The sequence below is a fragment of the Trichomycterus rosablanca genome, chromosome 6 (assembly GCF_030014385.1).
Source record: "Trichomycterus rosablanca isolate fTriRos1 chromosome 6, fTriRos1.hap1, whole genome shotgun sequence".
Taxonomy (NCBI): Eukaryota; Metazoa; Chordata; class Actinopteri; order Siluriformes; family Trichomycteridae; genus Trichomycterus; species Trichomycterus rosablanca.
In genome coordinates, this window is record NC_085993.1 from 20,077,721 (window position 1) to 20,092,157 (window position 14,437).

At 39.7% G+C, this 14,437-nt stretch overlaps 1 protein-coding gene across 5 annotated transcripts in view; it reads right to left on the reverse strand.

The window, feature by feature from the left end:
• foxp1b (forkhead box P1b) overlaps positions 1–14,437 on the reverse strand; it is a 323,816-nt gene that overhangs the window by 64,899 nt on the left and 244,480 nt on the right. The window contains exon 1 of one of the 5 annotated variants that reach the window (XM_062997546.1): positions 6,556–6,707. The exons of the other annotated variants lie outside the window; for them this stretch is intronic. The gene's annotated coding sequence lies outside the window, so the exon portion shown is untranslated. Of the gene's footprint in view, positions 1–6,555; positions 6,708–14,437 lie in introns of those variants that run through there. 5 annotated transcript variants of the gene reach the window in all.

A 14,437-nucleotide genomic window follows, 5' to 3' on the forward strand; every position in this document is an offset into this window, starting at 1 on the left:
CCCATTACCAGTGAGGTCATTAGAGGGGAGAGGGATTGCACTCTTCTTAACCTATTGATCACAGTAACTACTGGTGTTTAATCCTCCGCTGAACGAGATGGGATCTGCTTAAGCTGCGCTCGGGCACTTAAACTGAAAAATATCACCACGGCCACTATAACCAGGCCACTTCATGACCGAGAGACACGAAGAGGCTGTTTGCCACTTCTGAAACCCATTTCTCTTTCTCCGTTTCTCTCACTCTCTCTGTGATGAGGATCATAGAGGAGCATCATAAAAGTAACACTGAATAGTAATAAGCTGTTACTGGAAAAAAAGAAAAAAGAAAAAAAATCAAGCATATGGTAGAATTACATTAGATTTTCCTAACCTGCTGCCTGAAAAATGATATAAATAGAACATTTAAAAATAAATAAAAATCAATAAAAATAAAATAAATAGCAAAACGAATTTGTAAACTGGAAAAGGAAAGCCTGAGGTAGGCATTTGCCTGCCAGAGATTGCTGACATTTATGAATTTTAAAAGAGCAAGGTAAGGGTCAGGTGTTTGCTGTATATTAAACAGTACACATGTGAATGGGTCTTTTTTTTTTCTTCTAATTTTTTAATAAAAAAAATATGTTAATAAAATTGTAGGACATTTCATTATTATTATTAGTTATTATTATTGTTATTATTAATAAAAATAATAGAATAATATTTTTTTTGAATTATTTTAATTATTTAACTTTTAATTTAATTTTACTCAAATAAAAAAAAAATTATATTATTATTGGCAGGATTTATATTCTTAATTTATTCCATGGCATTGAGTAATAAAGAAAACACCAAATGAACTTTGTGGTGCAGTGACAAGGTATGTAGCTGTACAAATATACTGTAGTAATGTCATTTATGAGCTGATTTGGTTGTCAGGTGGTGAATGTGTTTTGAAATGTCATATATAATATTTCGCATAGTTATAAAATTGACTCCCATATTTAATGACTCCCTATTTAAGTACACAGAGAAAAAAAATGGAATAAAAAGTTGATTAAAGGCAGTGTACTAGAATTAGCTTGATGTCTACTTAATCAACCCAAAACACAACAAGCACAACAATACATGCAATTGTGAACACACTCTGTATTAAAACAGTTATTATTAAACAATATATATCCTCATCAGCATCACTGGTTGGCAGGGCAGCTACATACATACATGACTGGCAATGCTTTAGGAAGGGGTGGAGCAGAGTGGATGTCCAAGGCCCTGCTATGAAGTGGCATCCTGGGGTTTGTTACTGCATTGCGCCTTTTGATTACAAGGAAGCCAGACCCACCACAACCCTGACCAGGATAATGCCAATTGATATTTTGCCTCCACTTGTCAGTATTGTCAGATGCCTTTCATAGTGGGTAAGTAAATATTCCGACTATAAAAGAGAGTCCAGAGTAGTTTACAAAGCTACCAGCTTAAAGCGTTCTTTCAGTAAAGGAAATAAAATTAAGTACTAAACATAGCAAACACTGGCCTAATGAGAAAACATCTGAGACCTATCTGACTCACTGATACTGCCTTAATGAACCCAGTCAGCCCACAAGAGCAAAAAAGTGTGCATTCACACATACACAGACAGTGAAAAGAGCGAGCAAGAGAGAGAGAGAGGGCGAGCGAGAGAGCAACACACTCTTGGTGGCAGGGGCAATTAAGATGAATGGTGTGAAAAGTGAAAATGAAAAGTGGGAACGACATCAATAAGAGGCATCTTAAAACGCTGAAGCGGCCGCACAGAAACAGGTTGGAGAGTGAGAGAGTGCGGGGAAAAAGAATCAAATTTTAATGCTCCCCGGTGTCATCTTGTTTTGTCAGGACATCAAACGGAATGGTGGAGCGCAACAGAACAAACCCTTGAGAAATCAGAAGAGCCTGAGCAGTGTTTGAAGCCGGTGCGCGCTCTACCTTTGTCCGCGTGGGCTCCGACCATAAATGCTGCTCGGTTACGAGAGGCTGCGGGCCCGGAGTTGAAACGAGAATCATATACTGTAGCATCATGGCCAGATGAGTTTGTGTTGTTAACCGACATAACGGCTTGTTTGTATTATGCTTTCATATTTATTGTAAGGCACAAAAAAGAGAATTGAATTTATAAATAAAAAAAAAGTATAAAAAATACAACACTCACAACCCTAAACTAATGAAACCATTTAGATTTAGATTAAGCTTAAATAGATTTCGCTTTAATGTGCAGTGTTTTTGGTAGTAAGAATACTGTAGTTTTAAAAATCATTTAGATCATTAATATAAAAATATATTTTAATACATGTGTTTAAGTGCAATTTAGAGGGGCCATATAAAGCTGTGGAACACTGTGGAACAAGCCAAGCTGAGGATAGGAGGAACTGCTGTGTAAAGGAACAAAATAGATGTCATCTTATTAAATAATAAATAAATAAATATATAAATATAATATATTAAAGTAATGTATACATGATGAATTAATTACCCCCATCGTCAAACATAAATTACGCTCGTGCCGCTGATTCTAAATTTTCAAGCGTAGTAGTTAATGGATTTTATTTAGTAATGAAGTTTAGCATTTTTGTGTCATTTCATTTCACTGTGTTTTTTTATTTTCATGAAATGCTATTTATAGGCTGGTGTGGGTTGTGGCAGGGGAATGATAGACACAAGGCAAGAATACTCTGGGTGCCAGGGCGCCAATGCATCGAATTTCAATTTGGAAATTTATGCCCATTCAGTCAAAAAGAGCATCTGTATGGATGGGCACTGATGTTGGTCAAGAAAGCCTCAACTGATGTTGCAGTCTATTCCAAAGCTGTTCCTGGCTCTGTGTGGGCCACTGGAGTTTATTCAAACCAAGTTTCTTTTGTTCCTGTCTTTTTAGTTTTTGCGTAACGCACAGGAGCACAGTTATGCTGGAACAGAAAAGGGCCTTCCCTAAACGTTCACTGTAAAGATGTAAGCTTGTAATTTCCTTTAAAGACATTACATGTACATACACACACACATAGGTATATATATATATACGTATATGTGTGTGTGTGTGTGTGTGTGTAAATATAATACACACACATATATGGACCATTTAATAAGAGACGTTGTGACTACAACTGTCCAATTGTTTTTTCTTACATTTTACAGCACACAGCATGTTTTGGGACACTGGAAAACCAGCTTATAATGTAGAGAAAGAGCATGAAGTACATAAATGGGTGAAAGGACTACACCATGAGGATCCATCACACATACAAAAAGTGATACGAGTTCAAAACACAACAATGCAAATCCTGGAATAATTTAGAAGTGGGTAGTCCATAAGAACATTTTCCCTATCACACAAATGTAATTAAATTGTCCTGTCTTACACACACACACATACACACCTCCTGCTTATATTGTCATTGAAGTAATATTTAATTCCAAGTTCACCAACTCAGCAAGGTTATGCAATGCCAATGTGCTGCCAGATGCATTACTGGCTTCACAAGAGATTTCATTAAGATCACTAGGCTTGCAAATCCCCCTCTATCGAACGCAGAATTTGCTGTAAGACAACAGCCGTCACATGCATCGAACGCATAGTTTCCATTCCCCGCCGTGGCACAACAACCGTGATCCTAATCCGGGTCTCCATGACGCCAGACGATGACTGAGCTCAACCTGGTTGCGTTCTTGTTTATGCTCGTTTTGAGGGGTTTGTCTTTTTGGAGGCGTGAATCCAATTAACACTGTTAACAGACGGGAGATAACGATGTCGGCTGCTGCTCGAAAAAGACCTAGACGGATCAAGTGTCAGTGTCTGACCCGTGTTTGCAGCTGTAGTGTATATTTTCAAATGTTATATATATTATATGTAAGTGTGTGTCTACACACACAAAAAAATCCCAGAAAGTTGCTTGGGCTAAATTGTAGGCAATTCTTTTTTTCCTGTACAAAAAGTTGCCGTGCGGCACTATTTGTCACGATAGTATATATATAGTGCTTCTCACCTGGGGTGCATCCTGGGGGAACGTTGGGAGGGAAAAAATAAAGAAAGCAAATGATTCTTAAAACTGGGAAAACAAATGCTCCCAGGATATGTTTGTAATGAAAAGGGAGAAGAACTGGCCTTGGCGTCTCAATACCAAGCTGCTTTCCCTCTTCATGTGCCATTTTTTAATATTAAGTTCTTTTTTACAGTATGTTCGAATGTGGAAGCAAAGTACTTTTCTATTTAAAGAATAAAGTGAGAAATGCTATGGAACTTCTATTCACACTCTTGTACTCGTGTTTAGTACACATTCCTTTGGTTTCTCTCCAGAACATTCCGTCACGAAGCAAAAATGACAGGTGTTGGTGGCGTCAGTCGGCGTTGAGCTGCAGCTAATGCAGACAGGCTTCTAATGCACTGCTGATGAACCATAAATCAAGTCTGATTACAAAGTGTCGGTGCAATCATCTCGCTTGCTCTCTCCGTCAAAGCAAGGGGCACAGCTGGAGGGTATCAGCCTTCAAACCACACCGGCTTCACCTATAGTTTCCACACACCTTTACACACTCGCTTTACCCTGTCTGCCTGACGTCCGACCCCGGACGGCTGCTGCCAGTTCAGAACCGCGAGCGTGCGCCACGACCACATGCTGAACTGCCCCAGCTCAGAGGCTTACAGCTTTAGTATTTTCTGATTGTATGTTAGAGATGCAATAATAGCATGCTGACAGGGAAATCTGTTCGGAAATGTGTTGCTAAAATTCACGGAGGACTTGAGGGAAATTCAAACAGGGAAGAGTTCAGAGCTGCTTCGGTGTGCTGCTCATATAAAGTTTGAGTGGAATATTAGAAATGGTTTAATGCTGAACACAATGCCCTAAATGTTGTCACTAACACCACTTACAATACATAATAAGTATTCTGAATACAATTAGAGTACACTTTTAAAAGGCAACAAAAGTAACAGTTAACAAGCTTTCATATAATAACCCATTTTTTTGCACTTATTTATCATGTTCACTTTGTTCACAGACAGGACAATACCTGTGGTTTTGGTGAATAAAATTGTAATGAACTAAACTAAAAGATCCACGTGTGCAAGTTCAGTTTTAAACTACAGTTTAACTTTAATTGTTACAGATTGTTACATTTTGTGAGCAGTTAGAAATTTACATTATATTTGCTTAAACAATCACTAAACAACTGCCTTTTAACGTTCTAATCAAGTGTATTGAATTACCACCCAGCCGTGTTAATACAGCAGTTAATACGACTTCCTTTCTTTCAGGTGCTTGTCAATAAATACACCCACGACACAGAAGAAAGACCGGAATTCTCTGTAAAGATTGATCAGTTTTTTCTTTGTCTTACTGAAATACAAGTAAACATGTCCCTTATTATAAAGGCATTATAAGGCTTCACTTTTCCTGTTACTACTGCATAAAAAGCTAAACTTTTCCACACACTGATAAAGCCATGCGATGAGTTCACTTTATCTAAATGTGTACTTAAATTCACATGAATAAAGTACACATGAGCAGAACTATGCCAAATAAACAATGCAAAAAGGTTACAATTTGCACTATACATTACAACATCTGGTGATCTTGGCCGTTCCCAGAAGGACAATAGGCATTTATTGTTTATGAAACACTTTACGGTTGCATTTTCTACACACTTCTGGACAGTCACCTACTGCCCTTGGTCTCACTCACACACACACGCAACACAGAGCAACACAATGGCATGCTGGTGAACTACTAAAAGTTCTCCCTCCTGCCGGAATGATACATGCTATAGATAAGCACAGGCAGGGAGCTTTTACCCTCCTGACTTTGTTAGTTAATACCTGTATATAAGCACACAAGTACACACTGCATGCACATAATAAGTCTACTCTCTATATAAATGAAGTCTAACTACCGTAAACAATATAAACAATCTAGATCTATATAAAGATTTAAAGGTTTTTTTTTAAGTTAGTTTCAAGTTAGTGTCTGTCACAGTCAAACTCCTCATTTAAATAATGTCACAATCCTGTACCTATAACACATCTCTAACACTAAGTCAATTCTGATACTACTTCTATACTCATAGCTTCAGGATGCCCTGTGGACAGTCTGTCATGTCAGTCCACATCAGATAAATAGAACAAATTAACTATCTATAAAATCTAATCGGATCATGATCCAGCACTGATCCAGCACTTTAGGCCAGCACTGGCCACTATGCCAATATCTGGGATGAGATCAGACCACCACATGTACAAACTTATCCACAGACTAACACACAGACACAACAACTTTGAACCACTCCCAAAATGTGCTTAAAATCCAGAGAGGAACCTGTGTAGAACCTACAGGTGATGAGACTGTCCATCTTAAGTCAGCTTTTACACTCTGAGATAACACTCAACTCACACTTTTGTGTGCGCACACACTCACTCACACACACTCACACCTACACACAAAACTCTCCCACCATTTCTTTTCCCTTTAAATTCAATAGTTCAAAATTTACAAAAAGGAAAGACCTAAAAAAAAGCAAGCATGAACAATTAGAGAATCAATCATATTGACAAACCTGACAAACTCCATTTAGCTGGCAGGGCAAACAGAAGCAGAGCGCCGGGGCCGATCACAGAATCAAGGAACACGCGAGTCTCGCCGTGAGAGCCAGTGAGTAAGAGAGAGAGAGTATGAAAGAGAGAGAAACACACAGAGAGAGAGAGGGGAGAGGTGTTTACGCTTACAGCGTGAGTGTGTATGTGTGTGTGTGTATGTGTGGGCTGCGAGTCTCCAGCCTTCTTCCCGGGGATATGGACACATTGCACTTGCGAGCTTACTGCCCGACTGACAAGATACAAAACTATCCAATCAACCACGCCCTTTCTCCACCAATCACAAGCGGAGCTCTAAACATAATCAATTCAAATGGGGACACAAGCAGCAGCGGGGGCCGCCGCAGGCTGGGTGTGTGTGTGTGTGGGTGTGTGTGTGTGTTTTGAGTAGAGGGGGGGGGGGTGCAGGTGAAGCGATGTCTTTGTGTGGGGCCGCTGAAAAAAAGACAGAGTAGAAAAAAAAGCTCCACAGTTGACGGCTGTTAACCCTTTGACCCAAGCGGGGGTTCGCTGCGTGCTCGTGAAACAATGAAAGTCTGAAGAAAGGAGCCCCTTTAATTAAACAACAGATAAGTAAACAGGTCTATGTGGCCAAGAGAGAATAAGGCAGGGGGAGAAGCAGCAGAAAACAAGAGTATAAAACATAAAAAAAGAAAAGAAGGAGCTACCCTGCTGTGAGGCTTATTGTTCTCTTACTAGTTGCCTACATTTTAAATGAGACCAAAATATGTACAAACTGTTTCGATTGTATATGATGTATAGAGTACACCATCTTACGGGTAAGCAGTTTTTATAACTCTAATAATAATATCTTGTTTTTTTGTCTTATAAGAAATAAGAATTGTCAAAAAGTACCATTAAACTTCCATTAAATTACTGATTCTACATCGCATACAAGAACTCATCATAGAACAATGCACAGTGTTTTATTAATTTTTTTTATTTATTAGGATTTTAACATCATGTTTTACACTTTGGGTACATTCATGACAGAATAGGCATTTACTGGCTACACAAGACTCATAAGTTTAAGTCTTTAATGGAAATGGACAATTTTGTATCTCCAATTCATCTCACTTGCATGTCTTTGGATTGTGGGAAGAAACCGGAGCTCCCGGAGGAAACCCACGCAGACACGGGAAGAACATGCAAACTCGACACAGAAAGGACCCGGACTACCTCACCTGGGGATTGAACCCAGGACCTTCTTGCTGTGAGGCGATAGTGCTACCCTAGAAAATAAGAATTGGCCAAAAACTAAAGTACCATTAAACAGTTAACTTCCATTACATTAGTGATTCTAGATCGCATTCAAGAACTCATCATAGAACAATGCACAGTGTTTCATTTAAAAAATAAACATTAATTCATCATCATCAAGTGCTTTGTCCTGATCAAGTGTAAAGACACCCAGAACATTAAAAGCAAGACACTAACACACCCTGGACAGGGAACCAATCCATTAAAGGACATTTACATTTTTCTCACTTAGCAGACGCTTTTATCCTGTGACAGTATACTGTCTAAGCAACTAAGGGTTAAGGGCCTTGCTGAAGGGCCCAACACTGGCAACCTGGCAGTGCTGGGGCTTAAACCAGAGACCTTTCAATTACTAGTCCAGAATCTTAACCACTAGGCTACAACTGCCCTAAAGACATAGACATCACACACCTACCCATTCACTCACTCGCTCACTCTATTCCACCTTCTGCATGCTTTTGGCCGTGGTGTAAATCAGGATATCAGGGGGAACCCCAGACAAACCTGGGGAGAACTTGAGAAACTCGTTCCAGTTTAATAGAGTGATTTGTTTGTTCGTTTATTAGGATTTTAACGTCATGTTTTACACTTTGGTTACATTCATGACAGGAACGGTAGTTACTCATTACACAAGATTCATCAGTTCACAAGGTTATATTGAACACAGTCCTGGACAATGTTGTATCTCCAATTCACCTCACTTGCATGTCTTTGGACTGTGAGAGGAAACCGGAGCTCCACACAGAAAGGACCTGGACCGCCCGCACCTGGGGATCGAACCCAGGACCTTCTTGCCGTGAGGCAACAGTGCTACCCACCAAGCCACCGTGCCGCCCCTAATAGAGTGATTTACATCATGCAAAAATAATTTTCATTCCAATATGTAATACTAAAAGAACATGAGGTAGCACAGCAGTTAGAGTGAGTTCCATAAAGCAAAATGAGTTCCAGGGACCTGGGTTCGATACTCGTCTCTGGTGAGTGTGTAAGAAGTTTCTGTTGTTACTGTGGCTGCATGGGTGTCCTCAAGGTACTCCCCACCTTTTCCCCACCTCCCAAAAATATGAAGAAAAAGGATGGGCTGTGCTCATTTGCCCCTACATTGGCACCCTGTTCAGGGTGTATTTGTGTATTAGACCCAGTGCAGAGATGGGTTGGCAAAAAAAATGGACACAAACAAATGTGTAACAAGACACTTTAAGCTATATATAATTTATATTTAAATGATTAACAGACGATGGATGAAGCATGTCTTAAACAGCAAACAACAAACATCTTCTGGTATGACACTTTTACTGCATTATTTACTACAGCTGTATGTGATTTGGGACCCAGTCAAAATAGTGGCTGGTTTATTTCAAGCACCTTTGCTGCTCTAAGTAGAAGAGTCAATTCGTCCCAGGACTTCGGCCACCCCCTTCCTTCATACCTAGCTAATCATGTCTGCGTAGATGCCCGCCTGCTGGCCGATAGCACTACTGGCATTTGAGCACAGATCTCAGCATGAGTGGGCTACTGTAATAGACAATTGTGCCATCTGAGCCCACAATACAAATATTCATACTCAATAACTAGCTAGAATGAAGGTGTGAACCGAGAGTCAGATACTGAAATCCCACTCATGTCTACTTTTGAAAAACATTAACTGATGAAGTGTATGGGCAGGTATTGTATGATTGAAGAAAATTTAGTTGTTATCTTACAATTTACTATCTGAAGCAAGTTTTAGAGCTTTGTACATAATTACACTTTAAAATTCCTCTTTCTTTCATCAGAAAAGTAAACACCATGTTTAAAAAGACACATACATTCTTTTCATCTTTCCAAGATGACCTTTAATAAACTGTGACTTATACCCTACTCATACCAGGACATTTACTTTAAGTGAATAAGTGATTACTCCTGAAAAAGCTGCTCCAACAACTGACCACACTGACTTTCACTTTTACTAAAATCACCACCTGCCAAAGCAGCTCATTAAGCTTCACTCAAACAGGATAAAGACAGTCATCATGTCACAGCACTGCATACGTGTACTTAGTTCACACATATCAGGTTTACAGGATTTAAAAAAACAGCAGAGAAAAAATACTAGATCCTGCCCCCTACTGGTCAATTCCATATCACTAAACAGATTCCCATCTGAAAGAACTGACTCTCATTCACTCCTTGCACTGGTAAAACTGCTGTTTACTGCAATAGACACGATCTAGTACTAGTACCTGGTATGATACTTATACTGAAATGTTGCTGTTGATACTAATAAAATCATTTTAGACTATGTGGTGTAAATACTAACTGTATAATTATGTGAGAAATATTCTGCACTTCATTTACCATATCCGACACAATATCATCACAGCTCTGCAAATAGGTTGCTCAATGCCACATGTATGTAGGTGACATGATTTACACCATCACATGTTCAGATGATAAAGTGCAGCATGTGATTTCAATGAAATCTATTGTTGTGTTAATACTATATAGTGATCTGTTGTATGTAGAGCTCAGTAAGTTTTAAATCACCTTGGCTTGCAAGAACGAGGAGCATTTATTTTGTAGTATTTATCTAGTCAGTACAATTTATATTTTATTCCATATAATTCTGTTCAGCTATTATAATTACCACTCACTCACTCGCTCGCTTATCCAATCAGGGCGGCGGGTTTGGGGGGGGGGGGGTGCTGGAGCCTATCCCAGCTTTTCAATGAGCGCAAGGCACACAGTAACACCCTGGGCAGACACACACACACACATTCATCCAGTAGGGCAATTCAGTGTCTCCAATTAACCTGACTGGATGTTTTTGAACTGTGGGAGGACACCGGAGGAAACCCACGCAGACACGGGGAGAACATGCAAACTCCAGACAGAAAGGACCCGGACCAATTTATTACAATTTATTTTAAATCAATGTGTTTTAACTTTACAGCTTGTTCTGTTCTTTTCTATAACACTATATTTTAAAGTTTGTTTATTAGGATTTTAACGTCATGTTTTACACTTTGGTTACATTCATGACAGGAAACAGTAGTTACTCATTACACACAAGGTTAATCAGTTCACAAGGTTATATCAAACACAGTCATGGACAATTTTGTGTCTCCAATTTACCTCACTTGCATGTCTTTGGACTGCGGGAGGAAACCGGAGCACCCGGAGGAAACCTACGCAGACACGGGGAGAACATGCAAACTCCACACAGAAAGGACCCCGACCGCCCCACCTGGGGATCAAACCCAGACTCAATTTACAGAGTTCTATTTTATTCCATACTGTTTTAATTTGAGTTTCATTTTGTTTCAATTTAATTAAATCCCATTTCATTAAATGAAATGAAACCCATTTTCTTTTGTTCTTTCTATTATCCTACATATTTGATGCATGTATGTGCATGTGTGTGTGTTTCTATTTTCTTTTTTTTCCATTTTATTATTTGTAATCACTAATTACTATTTTCAATTTTATTATTTTATTACATTCAATTGATTCATTACATTTATACTATTCTGTTATTTTCATTCTTATATGTTCATGTATTCTATTTTATTCTATAGCCTTGTCCTTTATTCTCTTCATGTATTCCTGGATATAGATCAGTTAACTTTTTTATTTTGTTCTATTTGCTCCCGTTCTAATCTACCGTTCTAGTCATCTTTATGATTACTTTTTTCGATGCTCCTAAATGCAACAACACGTTTCTCAGTGCCATGTTCACACTCTGCAAAGACTATGTAAAAATGAATCCCCTCTTTTAAAGCACAGTTCACGCCTCTCAAACTAAAACAACATGCAAACAACAGACGACCTGCTGTAACCGATCCTGCCTTTCACATAGATCTGACGAATCACGTGTTCTGTTCATAATAAACACATGCAGATATATAAACATAAATTTCAGTGAGGGTAACAACAAACAGCTGCAAAAAAATCTGGCATTTTACAGTGGATATAAAAAGTCCCCAGATATAAAAGATATAAAACACCCCAGTTACAATGGCTGGTTTTTGTGATGTAAAGAAATTAGACCAAGATGAATCATTTCAGCTCCACTTACCATATAGAAGCGCTTTGTAGTTCTACAATTACTGACTGTAGTCCATCTGTTTGTCTGTATGATTTGTTAGCCCCCTTTCATGCTGTTCTTCAGTGGTCAGGACTGTCCCAGTGGTCAGGACTGTATTATTTGGGTGGATCATTCTCAACACTGCGATGACACTGACATGGTGGTGGTGTGTTAGTGTGTGTCGTGCTGGTATGAGTGGATCAGACACAGCAGCGCTGCTGGAGTTTTTAAACACCTCACTGTCACTGCTGAACTAAGAATAGTCCACCAACCAAAAACATCCAGCCAACAGCGCCCCGTGGGCAGCGTCCTGTGACCACTGATGAAGGTCTAGAAGATGACCGACTCAAACAGCAGCAATAGATGAGCGATCGTCCGTCTCTGACTTTACATCTACAAGGTGAACCAACTAGGTAGGAGTGTGTAATAGAGTGGACAGTGAGTGGACATGGTATTTAAAAACTCCAGCAGCGCTGCTGTGTCTGATCCACTCATACCAGCACAACACACACGAACACACCACCACCATGCCATTGTCACTGCAGGGCTGAGAATGATTCACCATCTAAATAATACCTACTCTGTGTTGGTCCTGTGGGGTCCTGACCATTGAAGAACAAAGGTATGTAGAGTAACAGATGGACTACAGTCAGTAATTGTAGAACTACAAAGTGCTCCTATATGGTAAGTGGAGCTGATAAAATGGAAAAAGTGGTTTTAATGTTATGGCTTTATGACTGATCAATGTATTTATATGTATATATATATATATATATATATATATATATATATATATATACAGTGTATCACAAAAGTGAGTACACCCCTCACATTTCTGCAAATATTTTATTATATCTTTTCATGGGACAACACTATAGAAATAAAACTTGGATATAACTTACAGTAGTCGGTGTACAACTTGTATAGCAGTGTAGATTTACAGTCTTCTGAAAATAACTCAACACACAGCCATTAATGTCTAAATAGCTGGCAACATAAGTGAGTACACCCCACAGTGAACATGTCCAAATTGTGCCCAAAGTGTCAATATTTTGTGTGACCACCATTATTATCCAGCACTGCCTTAACCCTCCTGGGCATGGAATTCACCAGAGCTGCACAGGTTGCTACTGGAATCCTCTTCCACTCCTCCATGATGACATCACGGAGCTGGTGGATGTTAGACACCTTGAACTCCTCCACCTTCCACTTGAGGATGTGCCACAGGTGCTCAATTGGGTTTAGTCCATCACCTTTACCTTCAGCTTCCTCAGCAAGGCAGTTGTCATCTTGGAGGTTGTGTTTGGGGTCGTTATCCTGTTGGAAAACTGCCATGAGGCCCAGTTTTCGAAGTGAGGGGATCATGCTCTGTTTCAGAATGTCACAGTACATGTTGGAATTCATGTTTCCCTCAATGAACTGCAGCTCCCCAGTGCCAGCAACACTCATGCAGCCCAAGACCATGATGCTACCACCACCATGCTTGACTGTAGGCAAGATACAGTTGTCTTGGTACTTCTCACCAGGGCGCCGCCACACATGCTGGACACCATCTGAGCCAAACAAGTTTATCTTGGTCTCGTCAGACCACAGGGCATTCCAGTAATCCATGTTCTTGGACTGCTTGTCTTCAGCAAACTGTTTGCGGGCTTTCTTGTGCGTCAGCTTCCTTCTGGGATGACGATCATGCAGACCGAGTTGATGCAGTGTGCGGCGTATGGTCTGAGCACTGACAGGCTGACCTCCCACGTCTTCAACCTCTGCAGCAATGCTGGCAGCACTCATGTGTCTATTTTTTAAAGCCAACCTCTGGATATGACGCCGAACACGTGGACTTAACTTCTTTGGTCGACCCTGGCGAAGCCTGTTCCGAGTGGAACCTGTCCTGGAAAACCGCTGTATGACCTTGGCCACCATGCTGTAGCTCAGTTTCAGGGTGTTAGCAATCTTCTTATAGCCCAGGCCATCTTTGTGGAGAGCAACAATTCTATTTCTCACATCCTCAGAGAGTCCTTTGCCATGAGGTGCCATGTTGAATATCCAGTGGCCAGTATGAGAGAATTGTACCCAAAACACCAAATTTAACAGCCCTGCTCCCCATTTACACCTGGGACCTTGACACATGACACCAGGGAGGGACAACGACACATTTGGGCACAATTTGGACATGTTCACTGTGGGGTGTACTCACTTATGTTGCCAGCTATTTAGACATTAATGGCTGTGTGTTGAGTTATTTTTAGAAGACAGTAAATCTACACTGCTATACAAGCTGTACACTGACTACTCTAAGTTATATCCAAGTTTCATGTCTATAGTGTTGTCCCATGAAAAGATATAATGAAATATTTGCAGAAATGTGAGGGGTGTACTCACTTTTGTGATACACTGTATATATACAGTATATATACACACACACACACACACACACACACAATAAAGTGTTCTTCATGTGACAATCTTTCGACTGAGATATCTTGACTGTCAAATGTGACACCTTGGTAAATAAGCATAACAGC